General features: G+C 36.6%; 1 long non-coding RNA gene across 1 annotated transcript in view; it reads left to right on the top strand.

Annotated features, from left to right (window-relative positions):
• The window catches only part of LOC114017120 (uncharacterized), a 117759-nt gene extending 93995 nt beyond the window's left edge, over positions 1-23764 (top strand). The window contains exon 3 of the long non-coding RNA XR_003561991.2: positions 23630-23764. This is a non-coding gene — a long non-coding RNA (uncharacterized LOC114017120). The remainder of the gene's footprint in view (positions 1-23629) is intronic.
• Positions 23765-24068: the final 304 nt, after the last annotated feature.

Raw genomic sequence — 24068 nt, 5'->3', positions numbered from 1 at the left:
AGACTACATCTAAATAGATATGAAACACAAATCTATTAATCATTATTTTACGTATTAAAAATGGAGTCAGAAAGGAATTAAGACACTTGTCTAACATCACAGAAGGATTAAGGATAACTTGCCCTTTGATGAAAGCCTAGTGAAAAAATGTTGATGGGAACACTAAAACCAGTCAGAAAAATGAACTTCTCACATTCCTAGTTTCTCAGAACCAGTTCAGGATTACCACTCTTTGTCCCACTCTTTTTAAAAAAAGCAGATATGAATTGGCAAAGGTAAGTGAGTTACCATGAATTTCTGTAAGTATTATTGTCTACAGTAACCTACCAAAAATTTTGAGATTGCAAAGCATCATTCTTTTATTCTTCTAAAGCAGCCAAAGGATTGCTGTGATTTTTTTTGTTCTTTCACTTCTGATTGGCAGAAAAGATTCTCTTTATGAAAAGTTTGTTATCAAAAAGGCATACAAAGCCAGAATTCTAAACAGTCCGTTATTTTGAAACAAAGACACTAATATCTAGCAGAGTAAGTGTTTTTGTAATGCAACATCTTGTGAAAAATGAGTTAGTCCTGAAGAAGTGTTCCTGCAAGCTAGTTTTGGCAGTAAGCTTATATACTTCATCTCATTTGAAGGTTACTTTGGTTTCTGAAATGGAATTCCTAGATTTATTGCAAAATAATCTGGGACAAATCTCTAAATATTTGACAAGGTAATTTTTAACGAAATAAAATGTCACTTTACTGTTCATCCATTGCTACGTATAAGGCTTCTGTCTGTCTCTTGAAGCTGTTCTAAGAACAAACAACTTCTAGCCAAATCCTTCTGTTGACTTACAATTTCCTACTAGTGTACACTTTAAAGCACTGTTTATGTCAGAATCCAAGGGACTGATTCTCCACTACGTTACACTACTGTAAAACAAGCCTATAAAATATTTTGTAATTGCCATTTTTAATAGCACTGGATTTTTTTTTGTTCTGGTAAATATTTGATTCTGGGAAAGTTTTTTTTCTTCATCCAGGAAAGACTGAAAAAAAGGTTTTAAATTCTAAAACCTTTTCACTTACAATAGTTATTTCTATTATTTTATACTCTAACAGGTATCAGCTTTATAGCCAATACCTACCAGAAAAATACTGAAGTTTTTTGTTCGACTTTAGAGGGCTCCTAGGCCTTGGGGCTCACAGAAGGCCCTGCTGCAACAGTTGCCCAGCTTTGCTTTAGGGATTTTGAACCACAGGTATGATTTAACTTTACACCCAATATATCCCACTGAGATATAAATATCATCACAGAATTTGTCTGTGGGATTCCTGTTGCCATGAAGAGCTGGCGTTCAGTGCTTGATCTGGCTTCAGAGAGTTCAGCACTATTGTTCCCAAATATAGGTGCCCATAGTCAGCTTTGTTATATGCAAACTAAATATCATTTCCCAGCAAACTCGTACCTTGACTTCTTCATCCACCCACTGAAGACAGATTATTGCAGAGAGCATGTTTAACTAATTTCCTGTCAGTTTGAGTTTAATTGTCCTAACTATCATTTCCTGTGATGCAGTGTTATTGTTACATGTCCACCTAGTTAACAAGGATGATGTGAAACATGTTTTTTTTGTCTTTTCAGTGGATGTACTACTGAAAAATAACCGGAATATGTACTTTAGCAGGTGTGTTAGTTTTGGCTATTCTTCCAAGCTGGATTTCCTGATGGCTTTTGCTGTTCCCACATCTCATCTCATCTCATCTCATCTCATCTCATCTCATCTCATCTCATCTCATCTCATCTCATCTCATCTCATCTCATCTCATCTCATCTCCCATCCTGGATGTGCAGCGTAAGAAAGGGCAATCCATTCAGGGAGGAGTATGCCAGTATTGACCTTTAGAAGGCTTAGTAAATGAAAAAGGACATATGAAATTGAATTAGATGGATTTATAGTGTTTCTGGCAGTACAGGTTAAACAAATACTGAACAAACTCAAAACAGAGCTGTCCAAACTGCACAGTGTAACACTTCAGCTGTAGAATGGCTCATGGGAGACTGGTAGAGGGGTATTTACTTATTTTGGTTTGAACTATGAATCATGCCTAGCAATACTGCAGATTGAAAGGCTGGCTAAGTGTGCTTGTAATGAGTGTCCCTTTGCAAGCCCAGGTCAGGCCCTGTGCTTTGACACCGACATTCAGCCTGTCAGATGTAACCATTTCACATCATTAGTTGACAATGATGCCTTCAGCAAAACAGAAGTACGGGAAAAGGAGTAGGGACCTCTCCAAGTCTTTGCTTTTGCTGAAACAAACTTCAGAAGGTGTGTCTGTACTTAACCAGGGCAAGGAGGCAGTACTTAATTGTGTGTTTGAACTAGAATTTACGATATGGGTCTGGGTCAAAATAAGTAGAATAGTAGGTTCGTGCTCTGGGAAATTAGTATTTTGTGAGTTATCAGTGCAAAATCTACTTTTGAAAACAGCTAAACCTTAAAACAAGCTGTTTTCAGAGTATTTCTAACCTACTTGGCAACATTAACCTAAATTTGGATGTAGACATTTTTCAGGTTTGGATACAACCTCACATTATCACTATGAATTTGTTTTAGATCTTGGGATTTCAGTGCAAATGCCACTGAAAATGTGTGTGTCCTTACACTGCATCTCAGAGTCTAATCTGGAATAATTTAGAATTTCTTGGGGACCTTTTTGTCCCAGAGAATGTCTATAAACATTAAGCAACATTCAGAATGGAATTTTACAATACCAGAGAGCAAAAGTTTGGGGACTGAGGAATTCTTTCACTTATGAGCCTTTTAGAGTAATTTTAGGCAGTTGACTATAACTTCCCAAACAGAAAATTAGTCACAATACTTGGCAGAATGGCTTTATCATTGAATATTATTCATAGATCTTTAATGTGTTTGAGAAGAGGCTTTATTATTGTTCCAGAAAGATAATCCAAATAAAATTCCCTGGTGTAACAGAAATCTGTAATCTCTCATATTCTTACATATGTGAGCTCCTGGGAATAGAGGAGAAAACAAAAAAACTTTGGCTAAGTAAATGAGTACGTACGATATACAAGCACAAACAGACTATTTCCTAATGATGAAAAGCCTCAGGGCATGAAACTCTTGCTTTTATTACTTTAGATCCCAGAAGGACAAAAGCGTTTGCATATTATTCTGCTGATTCTATCAGTCTAATCACATGTGCTCACCCTGTTGGCCAATGACAAACGTACTTTAAGGTCAAAAGCAGAATTTCTTACAGAAGCAGCACATTATTATTTGGGCCTTCCTTTGTTCAGTTTCATCCCCTTGGCAATCTGTAATTTTATCTGTCATGGTAGGAAGCATCACTGGGTTTTGATAAATCAATTTCAGTCATTTGAACACGCTGAAGTTGGCATATTTTGTACGTTCATGCTTGTGAGCCTTGGCTTTAAGTTGGATAGACCTGGGGGGGAGATGCTATGTTAGTAATTACTGAACCCAAGAGAACATCTAAGAGATGCTACATCTGAGAGAGACCTCCAAGACACATTTCTACCCCATCTTTCTTCAGAATGGGTTAGGATGATAATTTGGTGATGATGCATCTCTCTGCACTGTTTCATAATCAGAAATCCAGCAGGGAGAGCAGACAGAGTATTCCAGGTAGTCCTGCAGCCCTCTTAGTCTCTGCTTAAAATAGAAAAGAAGATAAACATATAAATTCTTAGTTTCTGGGAATCCCTGGGTCATTATCCTGGAACTCTGCCAAAGGACAGTGACATTGCAATGTTTTCAGAAATATTTTATTTGGTTTGCAGTTTTTCAAATCTTCAAACAGATTTGCTTTTGGTTTATATAGCGGCAGATTCTCATTTAGTTGCCCACTATTCAGTCACTGGAGTTCTGATATGAACCTTAGGGGTACACTGTGAAATTGTTTAAATAAAGAAGATTAAATGGTTAGGTTAGTGGTGTGTTGCTCATTGATTCTCTGTCCACTCTTGGATTTTTTGTTATGCTATTGTACCGTGTGTCACTAAGGAGCTATTATTTTCACTTTCTGATTATTAACAGTAAATTTAATCTAAGAAATACTATGGTCAACGAATTTTATAAGGTTTGTTCTCTTTTATTATCAGGTAGGTTATAAGAACAATTAAGGTTTTGTATTGTTTTCCTCTATTCTCAAGAGGACATGAGTTACAGATTTCAGCTACCTAAAAGAAATAAATATTTTTGACCTCGCTGAAGAGATTTAGATAGTGTTGCTAAATTTCTTTTTAACATTCTGTTAAAATGCTGAAGTTTCTTGCTGGAACCTCCAGCAAATAAAGTATATAGCAAAGGACAATCAGCAAACCAACTGACTGAGATTTATATCATACTAAAGACTGATGCTTTCATGGTAACATCTGAGCATTTTGTTGACAGTCTTCGAGTCCTGCATTCATTTCCAAAGCCTTTGGTCAGACTTTAAAAATGAAATCCAACGAAAAATTGCACAGTTAGGTACAATCCTTTGGACATAGCCTATCTAATGAGGTAGTTCAATAACGGATTATTGGATAAGTCTATAATTAAATACTGGCCTTCAAGAAATTGTCTTTCTTGGTTTTTTTATGTTTTAAGCACTCTGAAACATAATCCAGCAATAAGTAACACATAAATCTTATAATATACCTGTAATCCTGCTGGGGTAACCTTATCTGCTGCTGTATTAAAGACAGAATGTTCTCTGCTTATAGTACCTCGATATAAAGGTGTATAATAAGTTTTTAACGGCAATCAAGTCCTTTCTCCCAGCTAGTCATGGATGTACTTCAAGATTTATAAAACCTTTCTATCCAAATTCTTCAGTCTAACATTTTTTCTGATATAGCAGTATTCAGCTATTGCAACATTTTTGGCTGCATTGTAATTTATGAATCCATTGCTGTTTGAATCACCTGTGAAAGTACAATGCATCAGCAGTGGATACTAATGGAAGGAAAGCACCGGGCGGAGGCCAGGACAGTTTTATAATTAGAGCTCTGGGTTTGGACTCGAAATCTGGATAATATTCTTATTCCTGTTAAAAGCTTCCTATTCAGGTTTGAGTATATTGCCTCATGTAGGGTTTATCTCATCAGCTCTTAGCAGACAAAACATTGTGTAAGTTACTTAATTAGACTTGTATGTAGTAAAGAGAGAGCAGTATCTACAGGAGACAATCCATCTCATCTACTTTAGATCTCTCATTCAGTCTCCAGTTAATAGATTTTTTGAGGGTTGTCTCTTGTCCCAGTTTTTGTTACCCAAGAAAATTAAAACTCAGCAGTGGGAAAAAAAAAAAAAAGAAATTTCACAGCAGACATTATCAAAATGAATTTGCTGATTTTGTGTTTGTCTCAGCATGTTGACTTGGGAGCCACTTCATGTAGTCTTCCTCCTTCCCTCCCTCCATTCTTCAGTGTCTTATCTCAAGCTGAGAAATTATAGTCCCAAAGTGGGAAAATGGGGTGTGCAGGGGTGGGGGAAAGAACAGTGCATGAACATTAACTCACAAGGAAATAGTAGTGATGGGGAAAAGCGTTGCATTGTGCTTTGCAGCTCTGCTCCTCTCAGTTTCTTCCAGCCACCCCTACAAGTCTAGCAGCAGCTGTGATCAGCAGCAAAGAAAAGCAGTGAGAAGGAGGATGGTAGCTGAAATAACTCACTGGGCCTCCATCTAGACTCTACACTTGTTTACACATTTCATTTCCATTAATTTCATTTAAGGTGGATGGATATTGGGTTAAACACATTGACTCACATTTTGTCTTTTTGATAATGTCTGCTGTGAAATTTCAATTTTTTTTCCCCACTGGTAAGTTTTAATTTTCTTGGGTAACAAAAACTGGGACAAGAGGCAACCCTCAATAGTTGCTTTAATGTATCTTAATTGGGGAAAAAAATCCTTTACTTTTTTAATGACTGCTGCTCAAAAATTGAGTGTACCAAACAACAGCTACTGTAAGGATATTTATGTTAGAGATAAAAGTAATGATGTCTTGCCACAAGGTTAGTTTGAGCAAGGTTAGAGAAGGTGAGCTACTAAGATTTCAGCCTAAACTTTAAATTCTGGAAAAACAAAGACATGGCTTGGAACAGAAATCCTTAAATTCCCATAAAATAAAACAATTTGAAATGAAATGAGAGAAATATTTCATTTTAACTGTGATATTTTTCTTACATTATTCAGACTTTTATGTCTTTGTACCTGTAAATTCCAGATAATTTATTATGATACCAATTTTTAAACAACAGAGAATATGTAATCAAGTTAACCATACTAATTTTCATTATCAAACTTCTGTCATTGACAGTGATATGCTCTTGCAAAGTATTCTTGATTGGAAAATACTTTCATGCATTTTTAACCAGTTTTAATTAGTTGCTCTAAACTAGGAAAGTCATTCTACAGGCAAGGCTTTGGATGAACACTTTAGAGATTGATATTCGATTTGGAAACAGCACTAATAGCTCTTCCATGTGTTTGGGAAAACTATTTATTCACCTGTGTGTCAGTTCATCTTCTTTAAAATAGGGTTTACATTAATCAGTGGATACTTGAGTATACCAGTTAGGTGCTCGAGCCAAATAGTTTGACACATTTCAATTTGAAATTTTCAAATGTAGATGGTTTGACGACAGTGTTCACAGATATCCATATAGATAAATAAACTGTTCAAATGCATAACATGAAAATGTAGCTCTTCACCTTCAGCCAGCACTCTGGTCTGATCATTAGAGACTGAAAATTGTTCCCATCTGTAGGCCAAGCTGTGCAGGTTTTTGGTGGTCTTAGCCTATTTCTTAATGGACAGATGTCTATAGCATTAAAAATCCCCTTCACAATTAGTATTAATTGACATCAGTGGTGGGAAGATTGGGAAATGACCTGGGCTGTGCAACCAACTTTCCTTTAAACGGTACAGGTGATTTCACTAAAACAGCAATGAAAAGTAAATATGGGGAACCACAGGAATTTTCCTTCTCTGTGCACCTGCTGGATTATTGATAGATTTCAGATGACAGCACAAACAAATCAAATATTTTTAAATAATTCAAGTGTGCGTGTCAGGAAAACAATTATTCAGATTTCACTGAAATATTGAACTCACTTTCACAGAATTCTTGAATCTCTCCATACCTTCAGAAGGGAATTATATCTTGCTGTTAGAAGTAGTGCAATTTAGCAGGTATTTTCATTCTGAGGAGAAGGAGATTATTTATTTACTTATTATTTATTTACTTTTTTAGAATTCTTTCTATTATTGTGACATCTTCCATTCTAAATTTAAACTTTCTGGACACTGCCTCAAAAGAAAATACAATGTTATTCATGTATAAGAGCTGGCTTAGTCTTTTTACTTGATTGACTTTTTATGTTACGATACTTGGAGGAGATGAAAATAGTTCTACAGTTAGTATTAATAAAGGTCATCCATTTACAGTTTGCTTTGAAAAATGACATTCAGCCACTTCCTTCCCTTGATGCATTGATACCCAGAGATGGCAAGAAACTTCAAAGAATGCCAAGGAAATAATTCATGTCAATATATAAATTTTTATAGCAACAAATGTATCCTCCCAGAACACTGAAGGACAGCCTTATTATCAAGACTGTTTATGCTGAGAATTATTGGCATTAGACAGCAATTTTGCTGAGAAATATTTGGGCAAGATTAAATAGATTAATTTTAACTAACACCATACCATGTAAATTAAAACAAAAACTTTTCCAGTAAGTATTAATAATTGTGGACCTGTCTTTAGACACTTCACATTTCTATGCACTGCAAAGACAGAACAAAGTAGTTACTGATTTAGGTCAGTAGGTTTTTATACATACTAGTGTAAATACAGACTGTAGAGTAATTGAATATCATTACTTATTATGTTCGAAGTTGTATGATTTTAAATAAAATAAAATATAAAATATTATTTTAAAAAAACTAACGTGGTTGGAGCAATCACCTATGTTCCATTTCGACTATGCACACTGACTGTATCTTTGGACAAATAATTTAAGATCTCTGTTCACTGATTGTTTTCTGAAAGATGTAAAACTCAGCAAGCCTATTTGTGAACCTGAGAACAATGAGATTAAATAGTGTGAACGTCAGTGTTTTGAATGTACTTGTTCCTGTCACTGTGCATCCACTTGTGCTCTGGGTGAAGACACCCTCCAGCATCCTCCAGCAGTGGTGATACAGAGGATACAGCTACACAAGGGGGCTCAGGTGTATCTGTTACTTTTAAGAAAGGAAGAGAAGCATTTTAGACCACTATTTGGATTCTTCAAATATGTTAACGTGGTTTATTATTGAAGTTTTCACCTTATCTTTAAAATAGTCTTGTAAGCTGTTTTTTGGTTGGTTTTATATTTTGTTTGTTTGAAGGTTTTTTTGGTGTGTTTTCTTTTTTTTTTTTTAATGACATGTTGTTTTTAGTTTCAATCATTTGTACTGCAATAGTGAGTCAAGACTGCAGAAACAATCACTAACAGTATCCAACTGTAATATGCCACCTGAGTGCTCCTACAAGGATTTCTTTTTGGGTATTGCCTTTGGTCATCAAAGGCTTAAGTAATTTGGGCCACACCTGCCCTAGCATTACCACACTTGCTGTGCTTTTTGGTAACAGGGGAGATAAGGCTTAGATTCTTACACTCATGATTTGTCCAAAGTTGAGTCCTCTTTATATTCCAAGTTTGTCACTCATGAGCATGAGACATGTTTTAGTTATTTGCAAAATAAGAACAGAACATGGCTAGGATGAGGCTATGGTTTCAACTGGACAGTGTACTCTGAGTGTAAGGAGAAAACCAGCCTGGTCTTACACTTGCACAAGATACAGTTTTCTTCAATATACTATAAGCTGGTTTGGTTTGTTAGAAATGGTGACCATAACTAATCAAATCTGATTTGTGCTCTGGTGGCTTGAAATAAAGAATCAGGTTTATAATACCAAAATTCAAAAAAGAGGATATTTTTAAACAGTAATTAAAAGAAAAACTCAGGAAATAAAAATCCAATGAATTGTCACTGAAGTTGCTCAGAGAACATATAGGATCCTTACATATCTCAAAAAAAAAAAAAAAATATATGAGTGCATTGAAAGGAAGCACAAAGGGATAAAGGCTAATTTTTATATGGGCAGGAATGAGAGGTTACATAGCCCAGTTTAAATACTAGAAAGGCAAGACAATTGCTGCTAACATAAAAGAATTTAAGGTTTGAAAGGTAAAATATAAAAGATTAAGAAAAAACCCAAACCCTGAAGACATAAAGAAAAAGAAATCCTCTTTGAAATTTTTCTGACAGATCAGAAGTATTGCAGAGTGAGCCAGTGGGTCTGCTGGTCCTCCAGAGTACAGAGAAGCCAGTCAAAAAGCAGAGGAATACAAGGAAGATAAATGGTCTCTCTGCATCTGTCTTCACCACAGGGGGTGCTGGGGAGATGTCTACATCACAGCTACTCTTTACAGTTGCATTGATACAGAGGTATAAAAAAGAGGGGAAGCAAAGCAAGAATTTAACTGGTTAAGGTTCGGTTAGGGGCTGCAGAACAAAATGCAGTGCTGTAGTAATCGACCATGCTCCACACCAGTCCTGCTAGTCACTGTCACGGGACGCTGTTTTCAAGACTCTACTGTCTAGTCCAATGATGATTTACCTAACAGCATGGGAACTTTTTGCTTTAGGTGGGGAAAAGCAAGTAATGTATTGCTCATTTTTACCAAGCATTCAAATGCCTAGGTGAACACAATGAAAGTAAAGGAGGTTCTTCTCTACCGTTGCCTGACCTGCAGGGTATTTCCTCCCAAAGTCTTTCTGCATGCAGTCAGGCACATATATATGTATGAAAATCTAGCTTAGCTTACTAACTGTTCTAGGTTCCCTCTATCGTCAGTTGACAGAGAGGCAGAACATGATTCCATTAATTTATATCCTGAATCACCTCCTGGAAGTGTCTTATTCAGTAATTCCAAGTTCAAATTTCCAGAATCACAGTCAACTTTTTCTTTCACTTTGATGATATTTTTGGTCTGGAGCAATTTTTTCAACCAGCCCGGCTGTAAAGAAAATAGATATAAAACAACTGTAGACTCTGAGAGGACCCTGACTTTTAAAAGCTAAACATGATGGATAAACATCAACATGATTTTTCAGCTTTTCAAAAGTGTTTTTTCATGAAATTTTGTAGACAGCAGCTAAATTTTATTCCTACAAAGCAGAAGGCTAAAGCTTGGCATAAATTAAAGTTTGTTCATAAGGTAAGAAACTAAAAGAATAACAACATTTCTAGGCAGCACCAGTCCTTTCACTTTATTTTCCAAAAAAATACTTTCATAATGCTTCCAAGGACCTCTTCATCTGTTTCTCTTGATATTGTTCACTGGTTAATTTTATTAAAGAGTAAGGAAAATGTCATGACAAGTGATGTTTTATTTCGAAAGATGATATTCAAAACTGGCAAAAGATGATGTAAATTATCCAAATACTGTAAGATTCATTATTGCTCATAGAAGTCCCTATTAAACCTCATCTTTTATAAACCATAGTGAAACTGATTTTAACCAGTTCTGCAAGTTTCCTTTAAATAATGTCAGGAAAGCTGCCACCTTTTTATGGACAAACAGCAAGAGTCTTGACGTTTATGAAAACTCTTTATAATTTAATTAAAGCTAATTACCTATAAGTAATTGTTCTACTTGTTGATGCAGGGAAATACTGAATTTAATTGAACTATCATCAAACCATAACAATATTAAAGAATAATAACAAATTTCTAAATTTCCCAAACCTAGAGAAAACCCACAGTTGGATTTGAGCTGGTTCCTGGGGTCCTTCTGTCGTTTTAGTCAATTTTTGCCTGTATGTCTACACCTATACAGGCTTCTTTCAGGGCCCTCATGCTTTCAGACACTTTAATTAGCATTCGTCTTGTCTCTAATCCATGATCTAAGCTGCCAGCAAAGTGTGAGACCCACACAAAGTGGTGCAGTTTTTTTAGGTGTTTCCATTGACATTTTTGTGGGATGACATTTGTGACCACTGTATAGAGGTGGGTCAATTTTCTTGACTCGTAAGGATGAAAGGAGATAGGGGTAGATAGAGCCTTAGCATTTCACTATCTGTCAGTTTACCTTCCTCATGTCTTGGGTCTCCCCAAACCAGAAGTACAGAGGATCAGAGTCTGGTTTTTGTAACCTCTTTGAACCTGTGCACACCTGCTTGATGCACACAAGAAAAAGTGTTTATACATTTGAAATAAGTTAAGGGAACAATTACATAACATTGTCTGGATCTGGCCAAGAAGCAATTGCTTTATTGCTGCAGCATGTGTTGGATCTTTATTTTCTAAACATCCTGCTGGGAGACATGCAATAAAACCCTTTTTGCAATCGTTTCTCTCTCCATGGCGCTAAGGGTTCCCTGTTCCATCCTGCTCCAAATAACACATGTGAACGCCTTGCCTTTTGTTTGTAAGTTAGGACAGCTCCACAGGGCACATATTAACACACATTAATGAATGGATTATGGGCTTGTCAGAGCTTCCGGTGATGAATTTAGAGCCCATTAAAGACTAGGCATTGATTGCACTGGAGACTGTAGCGCTCTGTTTAATCCCTAGCAGGTGGGCACTGGTGCAAGCTTCACCATCTTGCATCAGCAGTGAACCTCGAACATGACCTCTCCAGAGGGAGAAGGGTAATTCATTTGCCATGTTTACTTTATCTTCAGCTTCTTTTTAAAGGGAGGCTCCTGACTGTGCTGAATTGTTCTAAGTGAGGAGTGGCAGATGTGGCTCACGTTCTTGAAGGATTCTGAAGCAGTTGCTGCATGCTTGACCTTCAGACAGTTTAAAGTCAAGTCCCTATGGCTAAGAAATGAGTGTATATTATGAGCTCTGTTAAATTAACTGTAGCTTTCTTGGTGGACTTCACTCCCAGGGCATACATTAAAGTTACGCTCCTGCACCATGACTTTAATTTCTGTTAGGCAAAAGAACTGCTCAGTTGCTACAGTGCTTTGTCAAAATGATACCTAATGAAAAAGGTGAAAGCAGACCAAATCAGGACAAACCTGAAATAAAGACAACTTTTTAGCTTAGGGGTTATGCAAACACAGCGTAGTTTCTTTGCTCAGTCACAATGCAGACCCAGGTCTCCCTTGGCTATCGTGGTAGTGATCAGTTTTAAATAAAAAAAACAAACAAAAACATCTCCCCAAAAACAGAGGGAGGAAGAAACAATTACCTATTTACTGAAGAAACAAACCATCTGCAGATTGCTGTGGCTTAAGTACATAGGCTAATGTCTCATTTCATGTCAGACAATTTTCCTAACTGCTGTCAGTTACTGGAAGAGATTTTTGCCTTGAGTCTTGTAGGGATAGCTCCCTATCTGCCCCAGGCAGGTGAAATGGAGGGTGAAAAGGGAATGCAATCCATCACTCTTTAGATAATCTGAAAGATGTGCTGGAAGATGGTGTACTCACTGGTGCCTCAGTGCCCCAGTTCATAGATTTTTTTTTTGCATGAGGAATGAACTCTTTATTGTTATCTGGCCACTTAATTCACCCAGATTAAAGGAAGTGTGACTAGAATAATTTTCTCATAAGAGCCAAAATAGATAATACTGTTACAAAAAGACAAATGTAGAAACGATAGATGAGAAGGACTGCAAGAAAAAATATGCTCCAATTACTTTAATCTTACACTCAGCTCAAATAATGTTTTTCTGTCTTTCTCTTTACCTTATCAAGCTGATTTGCTCCTTTTTCATGACTAGGCGGTTGCCAATGTTTCATTCCTTATACATACCATATGCCTCACTCTAAAACTTTTGGAGATAATTTCTTCACTGGAGAGCCATCATCAGAGTGCACCTCTTCTTGCAGAACATCAGCTCTCACAGATTGTCTCCTCTGAAGTCTTCTAGGAGGCCCAGAAGGATTTATCCTTTCTTCTATAAAAGCTCTCCATTTCCTCATTAACCATGAGAGAGGCTTCCCATGTTTCTTACTTAAAAAAAAAAAGAAAAAAAAAAAAAAAAAGTCAAAACTTTTGTTTTGCTTTCTTAAAGTTCAAGGTCTTATTTTGTGAGATAGTCCATTGTTTACTTGGCTGCTTTATCAATAGTTTTGTGATTTAACAAGGGATAAAACTCTTTTTTTCTTTCCTTCTTCCTTCTTTGGGGATTTGTTGTCATATTTTCACTTGGAATGTGCTTTGTGATGGACTCTGTGTCTGTACCTTGGTGTACCTTAAGAAACACAGTCAATATAAAACCCTGCACAGATTACATACATGGTAGTTTATTACCCGGTTCTTGACAGAGGTGAGACATGGTGGAAATTCACTCCCTGTTCTATCATACTATCAGTTATACAAGTATCAGTTGGTTTAGGTGTTTTTATTATATTATGTTTCTTTTACAAAAACTGTCGAACCAAGCAAAAATCTAAAGATGTGAGAAATATGTACCTGTTTATTTACTTTGATGTATGAAAAGAAATCAAACTTTAACAAGGAGGCATAATGAAATATTGAAATGTCACCCCAAAATATAGATCTTCCTTCCTTCTTTTTTCTCCAACCCTTAATTAAAAGAGCTAGTTGTTTTAACTTACATGTTCCTCTTTTCTGGAAGCCTTCTCTCCCCATTTGTTCTTTTTTGCCTCTGTTTTCCTGACTGAGACTGTAGATTGATTGAGATTCACTTCTGCAAATAACGTCAGTGTGGAGGCTAAAAATGAATGTTGGTACAACATGCTCAAACATCCGACAGACAAATATGTGGAATTTGCAATGGACTATGGGGAAAACAGGTTTAGGATGAACTCTCCTGGCTTTTCATTAACTCGGGAAGAACTAAATTTGTTCAGATGCTTTGACAGGACTCTTCATGCTATTAGGACACAACTACTGTTACAACAGTGTATGTGTTTTGTGTGTGACATGGTGTACCAAGAACACCAGAGAGCTCCTGTCCACCAGAATTTTTTTTCGTTTCAGATGCTTTGATGGCCTTGGTTTTGTGTTACATTTATGTCTAGCATTCCTTTGCTTCTCAATAGCTGGTCTAAGGTCTGATTTTTGTTGACTTCAGAGATGTTTTATCAGGCCTGAACTGGAGCTTGACCAGTGTTTATCTAAACACTGACCTGGAAGCTGTGAGGCAGAGGAGGAATAAGCCTGCGTCTGTCTTATTCCCCTTCCTTCCTTTGGCACTGACCTTGCTGACTTCACCACTTCAAATTTCATCACAGCACTTTGTAATCATTTCATATGTCCAGAGTCATGGGGTTTTTTTCTGCTTATGAGAACTAGTCTTCTGGTAGATTATATCATTCTTAGCACCTGTCCAAATTTATTAAACCATATAAAAGATTCCTCAGTTTGGAGACATTCAGATTGTGTAATTTTACTTTGGTTGATTAGGTGTAAGACACATGTCGCAGTGGACTACCTATGCAAGGTGACTGGCAACCACCACACCTGCACGAAACTTGATTTTCTTTGGGTAGAGGTACACAGTGTCAAGAGATTAAGCTCCGCTGCTCCATCTCGTGGGAGGAACGAAGCACATCACGATGCACTTGTCCGACAGGTGCAACATCTCTGCAGCTTGTTGTAACCGCTCCGAATAAAAGGATAAAACCATCTGCTTTGAAGGCAAAGATTCAAAAAGGGGAAACAAATGACACGAGCTCAGCAATGTTCTCTGAAGATGAGTTTTAATCTACATGTAAGTTTTCCTAAGTCCACTTTCACATCCCTCAAGAAATTAATTTCCAGAGATTGTTGTACGTCTCAGACATAGAAACAAAACCAGGCCGATCACCTCGTCTAGTCCCCAGATAATATGTAGTAGCTGAGAGTTGCTGCCTTGTAGCTCTTTTTAATATTCAGACTCTCTGATTTTGCATAATCCTATGTGCTAAATCCTCTCCCACTCCTCTGGAATCTATTAAAACTGCATTTACTTAAAGCAATTACGGCTAAGTGGTCTTCATGCCATTAATGGTGGCAATGGACTACCTTTGTTGTGTTGTTCCCCTCCCATTTATTTCTAAATCTTTGTGTCCTTTGATCGCAGAAAGGATGTCTGTTCCTTGGGATGTGGGGTTTTGTGTAATCAACTGGTAATAACAAATCACCACGCACTCTTTAGTGATGATTTCGTCAATTAAAAGGTCAGTAAATTCCCTATTTCAACAGCTTGGGTCTGCACAGTCCCTCAGTGACCATTCACCTTCGGAGTCCAGCCAGACAGGAACATCTCAGTAGGCCATAGAGCTTCCCCTGTAATTCTGTTGGCTAACAAGTGTGAAACAATTTTTTGGGACTGATTATTTCATAAAAAAAGAAATGTCATCTAATATAAAATGAAAAGGAATTCTTAGCACAACATTTAACACAACAGTTAAGAATAGTAAAAAGGTTTTATCCTTTAGTATTCCAAGAAAGGCATGAACTTTTTATGCACACACACATTTTCCTTTTAACAAAATTCTGCTTCCTCTGTTTCTTTTTAATGTACTATTTACATCTTCATAAAAATATACATACACATTTTTTCAGTTTAATAATAGTTTTAAAGGAAAATTTTGCAAAATCACCAGGATTGTCTTCAATGTGATCTGGTAAAACCATGGAACTGAAAAGGAAATTTAGTCTGCTTTTTATATTCATCAGTCCTTTGGAAGGCAATCCTGATTCCAGCAAATATACCTTGTAAGCAACTCCTTTCCCTTGAGGACTGGTAGTGTACAGCCCTCAGAATGTATTATTGAGAGGGGAAATCAGCTGAACAGCCTCTATTACCCTAGTCTGGGAGGAATTCCATGAAAGTCAAACATGAATATTTTACTGAGGAAGGGAATGCCAGTTTGATTTGCTGTAATTTATTTATGAGTTAAATTTCCAAAGCTTTTTAAGACACATGTAGGCTTTTTGGGTCACACTCTGCTTTTATTACACCATTACACGGGATAACTGCATTGGCTTCACTGAGATCATGACATAGTTACATGGCTATGAATGAAATAAATATTATTGTTAAAATGTTTGGGTCTAGATTCCTTCACTTTGATTACTTACACAAACAGAAAGGACATCGTCACTTCAAGCATTAGATGTCTTAAGGAAATTTAATGCATGGGGTCTAAATGTTCCCCCATGTAATCCATCGGGGAATGAAGGCCTCACAGAGCTTGTGTTTGGCCATGATCTGCAACTATCTCTGTCTTGGCTTCCAACCAAATGAAAGCAAGGTGTACTTTTACCAATTAGGTATAGCAAGGTTTGACAATAATTAGGAGTTTCCTCCCAGTCCAAAAAGCTGCCTGCAGCTATCTGACATGTAGAGGGGCATAGGGTGAAATCCATGACAGCCCATGGCACATCAGAAGAAAGGTTTGGAATTACTAATTGCAATGCTATCTGCAGTACGAATAAAGGTAAAATTTGCACCCCAGATTGAAGAACATCTGATAAAAAAGAGCCCGAAATCCACCAGGCAGGCATTTTAGATCAGAAAAATAGAAACAGTGCAAGTTTCTTACCTATTTTGTGGCCCTTGATTTATCAGTGTGTTTATAAGAAGGAGGAATTGTCAAATTCTTAGATGTTAGTGAATGATTTATTAGGTGTCCAAAAGCAAACCTGTGAGCCACGAGATATAAAGAAAACAGGCCTCAAATGGTCACTCCAGATTTCCTGTTAAGGTAAAGACTGTTATATTCATTAGGGAATCTAACAAAGAAAAACATTACAAATATCAAAACCACGTCTGATCTTAAAGCTGCAAAGTAGGAGTTTAACAAATTTCAAGATGTGTTTTGTTTAACATTTGCATTACCTGCATGACATTGTATAATCTCAGTGTCACAGTCTTGAATGATAGCTCTGAAGATCAAACTGGCCACTTTGCCTCATGCTGGTTTCCCATCCATTGCTAATTACGATGTTTGCCTTTCTGGGACTTCTACGTGCTTGGCATTCAAATGCCTTTTCCACTTGTGGCCTCAGCTGGTGTGATCCTACTTCAACGAGAAGGTATGAAGCAGGGGTGTTTTTGTTTCCATGTCTTTCTTTCTATGCTGTCACCTGCCTGCTAGAGGTTGACAGAATTTTGTCAGAAACACCAGAATAATTCTCACTAGGTCAGCAGACAAACATTCCAGCTCAGAAATACCCCTTAACTACCCCATGTTGTGAGATTATCAGATAATACCTGCAAAGTGCTTCAAAATACTGGGATGCAGAGCAGCATGAATGTGAAAAATGATACTAAAAGTATATCTAGAATTTTAAATATACATGGGCGTGTGTGTGCATAGGTGGGTGGGTGTACATCTGTGTGTATGTTTAAGCATATATACATATACATTTCCATATACATTTAGAAACACTGTATTTAGGAATCCGTAGCCTCTACGTATCAGCCCCAGCCAGGGGACTTCTCAACACCTCTCCAGAACTATATATGTGACTCCTTTTTTCACTACTCAGAAATGAGCTCTGCATTTTCCCCAAGAAAGGCAATCCAGGGCTTTAACAGGGAAGAGAGTGGTCTTCATCACATCAGCTGTGAAAACTGAAAAAAATAAGCTTTTATAATAAATTGAAATATTCACTGAAGAAAGATATAGTCACATCCTTACAATTGGGCATTTTAGCCTAGAATGCTCCAGCAGAAAACATTCTTCTTAATTGTTTTCCTTGCTGTCATGCTATACCTCTCAGCTGCTCAGTGATGAACCGATTAAGTATCTGCATAGTAGATATGTATTAATGTATTCATGTAGTATTAGTGCAGCTGTGTGCCCATGGCTTTCTGAACATACAGTCAGCCACTCTCCCCTTCTTTTTTTCTTTTCCTTTTTTTCTAGTAGAACTCAAGTGGTTTGGAGTTTCACTGAGTGTTTCCTACATTTCAGTACCTGTGATCACATCCAGTCTTATTTGCAGGGTCTTTGTAATAGCTTGACCTGGTCGTTTCCTGAGAATTCTGATTTTAAAAAAACCTTCAGAGTTTAGGCACATGATGTGGTTAGGAGATGACACTCCTTTGGACTAATACCCAACCAAGATTGTTACAGTCTGGTTCGCTGCTGAAGTTTTTAAAGTTTTCTTTATTAAAAATAAAATAAAATAAAAAATAAATAAAATTTGCAATTAATTTGCAGCAATAAAGATTCTGGAGCACATTTCACATCCTTACAATGTTTTTGTCTTCCTCTCAGAGTCAGTTCTATTCAGTAACAGATGTTGCTATGTTTCTTTCATATCAACTTTGGAAAGTACTCTCGCCTCCTTTGGGATGAAAAGCACTTTATAAATGTAAGCTTATTGTTATTTCTTTATGAGTATCTTTGACAGTTCACTGCTGTTACTCATGGAACTTTGCCCTGGTAATAAAGCTGTTAATAACACACTATCAGTCAACCTTAAGAAAGTAATACAGTATTTATTAGGATAGCATCGATGTTTATCGTTCTTGGTTCAGTTATATACATTACCTGTAGTATTTCTGGGGGAGAAACAGCGTTGCTGGTGAAAAGATGGAGCTGATTCTGCAAAGGGCTGGGTACAAACTTCGAGTCAACATTAGTGGAAATGCAAAATTTTGATACTAGTGTGCTGTAGTTTAGGGCTTGTTGTGTACTTGTTTACACACACACTTTTAACACTGTGAAAAAATGACATTGTTCCTTCAGTAAATAATGTTGGGGTGAGGTGGGAAAAAGAGCCCATCTGAACATTCATAGCTAATTGTATGTTAATGTTGAAGCTTGGAGCCCTTAACCCCAAATCTCCGTACTTTGATGTTTTGTCATCTGCTTCCGCTGGAAATTAAAGTCCTTTATTTTCAGCAATCTAATTTTTACAATTGTAATGAAAATTTTACTCCTGTTTTGCTGATCAAATAATGCATGCGTGTGTTTGCCCAGACCGCAGCACAGTATCACAGAATAGGAAAGCAGTGTGTAACAGAAACAATTATTGTCAAACAGCGCTTTTCTGTCTTCTCAAACTCTACAGATTATTGTACATGCTTTTATCAATTTTGTTTATGCTTTTCCATTTCACCTTTACAGTGTTATCACACCAAATGTAACACAGAGGAGATATCAGTGTCCTAGATGTTTTAAAAGCACACAGATGCGAAGGCAGCCATACAAAAAGATGGTGCCTGGCCTAAAGAACTCATAGGCTAAACCAAAAAAAACCCCAAAAGACAGAAGGAAAAAGTTAAGAATGACATGTTTTAATAAGCATGGGAGTCAGAGTTTTAAGAGAGAATTTGAAAAGGGAAAAATTACATAGCCTTGCCCAACTTTATAAGTAACATAAGAAGCAGCATGGCAGGAAGTAAGAAAGTGCTTGTCTGAAAATGTAACGCACAGATAGAAGAATAAAATACCATGAGCCAAAGTCTGTGGCCAGATTCTTGATACTGAATGAGATCATATTCTGTCCTCATTTCAATTGTTTCTCAATAAATCATACACACAAACTCTTGTGCTTTTCCTTCTAAACAGGCAAAAATGTAGAAATATGTACATTTTTATTGATGTGCAAGTTTTCTTCATATCCTACAAAACTTCTTCCACTAGGAAAGCTTTTTCCTACACTAACTATAGTATAGTACAGTTGATTTCAGCCTTTTATTATTGGGCTTTTGGAGAATGAGAACCTCAGGGATTCATGAAAGAAAAATAAGCATATATTTGCAGTGCAAACTGGAAATAGAAAATGGCACTATAAACTGGAGAAGGTTGAAAATTATTGATATGAAGAAACTGGAGTCTTCTTTTGGATAAGTGTAATTAAGAATAAGTTCCAGCTGTGATCTCTGTAGGCTTTGGAGTTCTGTTGAATTAAAATTCAGCCTACCATGTTCTGCTTAATGAATGTCATTGTATCGGTGTTACAGAAAAGGAGTATAACAGACCAAAGTAACATCCAGACTTCTCCTGTTCTTTGTTTTAACATTGTTCCACATAACTTCTGTTACCAAATGCTTACTGTTACATAATTCAATTCCTTCAGAAGCATCTAACTGGAAAAAACACCCAGTCTGCCTGAATATGAATCTTCACCATCATTCAGTCATTAGTAGATGGCAGCAGAGAAGGCACTGTAACAGAAAATATAAGGAGATAGTCTAAAGCAGTACATATTTGTTCAGTTGTCTCTTCTCTATCACATATGCTCTACCAATACCTTTGTCATAAGCCAAATGAAAGTACCAGGGTTTTTTATTTTGTTTTATAAGCCAAGATGGGTTTCTTTACAAATATGTTTGTGACAGACCTATTCTTTACATCATTTTGAATGAAGTCCATTGCAGCTGATGTCACTCCCTGTAATGTATCCCTTTAAAATTCTCTTTACCTTCATAAACCAATGGATCTAAAATGTCTTAAAACTGATGTAATGAAGAACCACTTAAACAAAAGAGTGTGAAACTTGCGGTTTCATTTCTATAAACCAAGCCTGCTTCCAGCAGCGTGGCTTTACAATTAAAGTGGTTAGAATATTAAAGTTTTCTAGTTAAGACAATGCTGTCTGGAAAGATTGCCTTTATGGGTAAAATGTTTTTTTTGCCAAGTCATTTCAGACTTGAATGATGGATTGTCACTTGCCATGTAGCACTGTTCAAGAAAAGTCCAGATAAAGAATTATGGCAGGGAATCATGTATTTAAAACTGCAAATTCAGTCCAAGAGAAACAGGAACAATGCTTTAATAAACTTCATCCCTTATTTAGCAGTAGTTCCTTCATGTCTGAAATACAAGATACTTAAACAAAAGGGGGGGGCAGGGTGTGATGTTAAGATGAACTGAAAAAGATACATTAGATGTGGATTTGCAACGATAGTACCTCAATTCTTTTGCCAGAATGAAAAAAAAAAAAAAAAAAAAAAGCAGCTCTTTATTGTTTAATTCTTTAACTCTACTAAAAGAAATATACAAAAAAGAAGGTTTAATATCTCTTTCTGTCTTAACAATGAAGAGAAAACCAGAAATTAATTGTGTTAGAAAGAAATAGCAGCTGATACCATTAAAAAAAAAAATAAATCTTAGTGTTGAAAGATGATTCTGCTAAGAGATTTGCTTGTTCATTTGTTCTGAGATCAGGTCCAATGAAGTTATGCAATACATCATGTCTTCCCAGCACACTAGAAATTAAAACAAAAGGAATTCTTCATATTTCATTGGTATTCAGACCTAGGCCAGTACAAAATGGTGTCAATTATGTTGTAGACTTCTTCAGTTACAGTATCTGCTAACAAATTCATAGCAAAGTAACTTTCCATCTCTTGGACAAATAGCTGTAGTACAGGAAGGGAAACAGTAACAACCATGCTTCATATTGACTGTGTCACAACAGAAACAAGGCACTTGAGTGCCATGGAAGCATGGATGCTTTCAGAGTATAAATAGCTAATTAAGTATATAGTTTAAACCCTTTTTTTTTTTTTTTTTTTTTTAACCTTCCCTCTATTCTCACATTTCTGTTTTCCTCTTCCATTAAATAAGGAAAATTTTTTATTGTCACCTACAACCCACTAGACTACACACTGTGATAGCTATTGGTAGCTGAAAATGGATGGGTGACGCTAAACTGGAGGGGTGTAATCCATCAGCAAGTAACACAGACATCATTGGTAAGATGCAAGGTTATGATACTTGCTTATCCCAGGAAATATTGCCCATTTGTACTGTGATTCAGTTAATTAGTGGACCCTGGAGAAATTAAACTGCATAATAAAACGTTTCCCAAAATCAAGCAATGAATATAAATCTCACTAGAAGGATTTCTTGTTTAAGAAATCACAGTGTCGTGGAGGTATTTTCAGAATAAATGCATATAGGAACCTTAGCTAGGATGAAGATAGGGATAGTGGAAGAAGAGAGAGAAGAAAAATGGAAGGAAATGAAAAAATCTGAGGTCATGAATAATAGTGGTATTACAAAAATAACTTTAGAGCTGTGGATATAGGAACAAAAGTCAAATTACTCGGTAGGAAACTGCTCGAAAGACAGGTAATTGGCAATATATATTTTTCCCATTTAACCATGTCATTCAAATTAGAAATACCTGCAGCTGTAAACATGTATTTTAGAAGCACAGAGAATTTTCATGCCAGCTGATTTTAACAGATACATTTCCAGCTGTTGTTGCCTTATGGCTGTTTCGAGGCTTACATCTCTTGGTTCCCACCCATGAGCAAAGTGTCATCCGCAGTCCAGCTATCGTTTAACTGAATTTTGAGATGGTTATCTAATACCCTCACTTGTTTGTGTTGTAACAAGACACATGAAAGCCGTACAGATTGTGGAGGTGAGAGTGTAGCAGGCTGTGCCTAGCTGGGAATGCCACAGACAGTAGCTCTATGCTGTCCCTACACCTCTGCCGCCGTGTTGCTGACCTCACCAGAGAGGCAGAGAGTGGCAGCAGGGTCAAATTCTGTCTAGCTGAGCTGTGATTTTATTATGAAAATTAAATGTGGCCTGCATTATTTCCAGCAACAAGACTCATTTTTATTATATTGCAAGGTAAATAATACTGTCTTGCATTTCTAGGGACTGTAGTGGGCCTGTGCTGTGCTGGTATGCCCTATACTCTGTTTCATGGTAGCTGAAGGAATGTCAATGAGGTCCCTTCACCACAAGTGAATTATAATGATATTTTAAATGCTACCTTACAGTTCATAACTAGGAATTAAATGCAAGACACACACCTTATGCAGCAGAAAATGTCTCCCAAATGAAAATCTGGCAACAGCAATGTAAAGAAATAAGATAGATCATGATACACCTCTGCTTGGGTTAAAGAATCACCATCATAAGGAACTCACACACAGAGACACAAACCAACAACCCCCACCCATAACTTCAGATGATAACCAGTAATAAGTTATTAAAAAGACAACATATTTTGGTGTACATTGTTGAAAGATTCTCCTGGAGCCAGACCGCTCATATTTTTCACTGATGTTGCCTTTGAGGAAAGAGGGCAAGGCAACACATTTTGTCATATGTTGATTCTGTCAGATCTCCATGTTGTTTAAAGGCACCATGATTTCTGGATAAAGCAGAATTACATGAGTAATTGCATAGAAGTAAGAGAGAGATCAGGAGAAAATTTGCAATACAGCAGTGACAATAAGAAGCATATTGCATGTTTTCATCATCAGATTTTTGGAACAATATTTCAGTAGCTGAGTATGTGACCTGCGTATGTAACAAACGGAGAGATGTATGTTCCTAACTTAGGTACTTACAATTAGTTGTTGAAACACTGATGGAGCCTGGGTATTAAAACCGGACTCTGTTCACTAAACCGGGGCCCTGAAGTTAGAAAGTACCAAGTGTAGCTGTCATTTGAGAACATAGACCTTAATTTAGTAGATAGTAAATGTGTGTTCTCTATTCAAACCACAGCTTTATGAACAAGTCTTTAAATTGTCTGCTTGTCATGTTAGGATAGATTGCAGGATATAATATAGTAAACATTTAAGATACAAAAATACCCTTAATAAAAATTAAAAAGATTAAAATATTCATTTTTGTGCTTCTTTTCCTTTCCTTTAGCTGGATGCATTTGTATAGCATAGGTCTGATAACAGTACATCACAAAAAATTCTTCCTGTGTCTCCAGTGCAATAGTATCTGTTTATCTCTTTGTCTGCTGAGAGAAGTAGAATGAATCTGCAATGGAAAACTTGCTACCAGGTAAGAAAGTTGTGTTAATAAGTTAACTTCTATCTTGTGTCTGTTTTTACAAAACGTGGAATAGGTGGATGAAGTGAAAGGATGCATGAACAGGCTGAGACAATCAAAATGAAAGGATGGGCATACCTGCTGTGTAAGAGCAAACAAAATACAAACCTAAGTTGAACTTAAATGATTTTATCAATTCTTTGGAAAAAAAAAAAAAAACCACAACCAAAACCAAAATATCAGCAGGTCTGAACGCCTCAATTAATCCTTTATGTTTCATAGTTTCTTAACAGTACATTCCTTGGTCACC

The sequence above is a fragment of the Falco cherrug genome, chromosome 5, assembly GCF_023634085.1.
Source record: "Falco cherrug isolate bFalChe1 chromosome 5, bFalChe1.pri, whole genome shotgun sequence".
Classification (NCBI taxonomy): Eukaryota; Metazoa; Chordata; class Aves; order Falconiformes; family Falconidae; genus Falco; species Falco cherrug.
This window is presented reverse-complemented; position numbering and strand designations above follow the sequence as displayed.